Below are 1,951 nucleotides of genomic sequence, written 5' to 3' on the forward strand. Positions count from 1 at the left end.
CCCCTAGCCCGGGGTTGAACCCTCCAACCCCGGGTTCGAAAAACCCCTAGCCCCGGACGAACCCCCATGCCTGTTCGAAAACCCCCCTAGCCCGGATTTGAACCTCCAGCCTGGATTCGAAAACCTCCTAGCCTGGTTGAACCCCCTGCCTGGATTAACCCCCCTACCTGGTTCGAACCCCTAGCCTGGATTCGAACCCTCCTGGTCTTCAGCCGAGCGCGTACTACTGCACTGCCGAGGCTCCTTATATTCATGACGGCAGCAATGCAGTAAAATAGTATTAATGATGTAAAGATGTTAGCGGTGATGCTAATGATAGCAGTGGTATTGCAAATGATATAGACATCGGTCTTGATGACGATCATGTAATAATAATAGCAATGAGAAGGATAATCATAATAATAGCTATAATGGTAATAATAATAATAACGATGATGATATTATTATAATAATGATATTGATAATAATAATAACAATAACAATAATGATAAAAGTGACAATAATAATGATGATAATGATAATGACAAATGAAATAATAATATAGAATATAAAATGACAGCAATCATATTAATAATGATAATGATAATAATAATAATAATAATAATAATGATAATAATGATAATAATATTAATGATAATCATAATGATACTGATAATAATAACTATAACAATAATAAAATGTTTATGATGATATAATGTAAGAAATAATAATATTTAAAGAAAATAATAGAAATAATAAAATAATAAAATAATAAAAATAAAAATAAAATTAAAAATAAATAATAATGTAAAAAAACAATGATAAAAAAAATTAGGATAATGAATAAGATCATGTGATAATTATAATGATAATGATAATAAAAAAGATAAAAATGATAAAAGATATTATAATAATGGGGTAATTTAAAAATAAAATAATAAAAATAATAAAATAATAAAATAATTTAAAAAATAAAATAAAAAATAATATAAGTAGTATAGTAATAATAATAGCAAAAATATAATGATAAAAATAATAATAATAGTAATAATAAAAACGACAATAATAATAATAATGATAATAAAAATAAAGAAGATAATGTGATAACAGTAATAAAAAAAATTAATAATAATAATAATAATAATAAAATAATAAGATAATAATTAAAATAAAAATAATAATAAAAAAACAATATCAATAACAGCAATAAAAATGAAATGAAATATAATAGATAAAAATAGTAATTAAATTTTACAAGAAATGCAAATAATAACAACAATGATTAAAAAAGAATAATGATAATAATAAAAATTAATAATAATAATAATAATAATAAAAAAATAAAAAATTTAAAAATATAAAAACAAAGCAATAACATATAATAGATGGCATAACAGCAATATTACTACGACTTACTACTACAAATAATAATGGTAATACTAATCCTGATAGTAATACTGATATTAACAATGATACTAATACTGATACTGATACTAAAACTATTAATGACAGTAAATAATAACACTAATGACCATTGTAATGATGGTAATAATATAGATAATAAATAACGTTGACAACAACAGTGCCTAATATAAGAAAGAAGAAAAGAGAGAAAATACATAATTCTTATGATAATAAAGGCATGAGAGCTTCAGTATTTCATTTTTCCTCCAGCATACGTTCATTACCGGGCAAGTTCCCTGTGCAGCGGGATAAGGCCGAGGAGCACAAGCACACTGACGCAAGAGCACTTATCACCGAAAACCGAAAAATTCTTATTAATATTATGGGAAGCAGTTGCTTGTGCGTTATACATGATTATACGAACCTGCGGGTATTTTCAGCTTCTTTCTCTCTGTTTTATGTTTTATTCTCGACAGTGAAATATAGAGTATATGCAATAGCTAAAAGATAACGAATTTATTCGAAATTTTGTGCTGTGCTCTCATATACAGCATTTTGTGAACTTCAA

This window comes from Penaeus monodon, chromosome 1 (assembly GCF_015228065.2).
Source record: "Penaeus monodon isolate SGIC_2016 chromosome 1, NSTDA_Pmon_1, whole genome shotgun sequence".
Lineage (NCBI taxonomy): Eukaryota > Metazoa > Arthropoda > Malacostraca > Decapoda > Penaeidae > Penaeus > Penaeus monodon.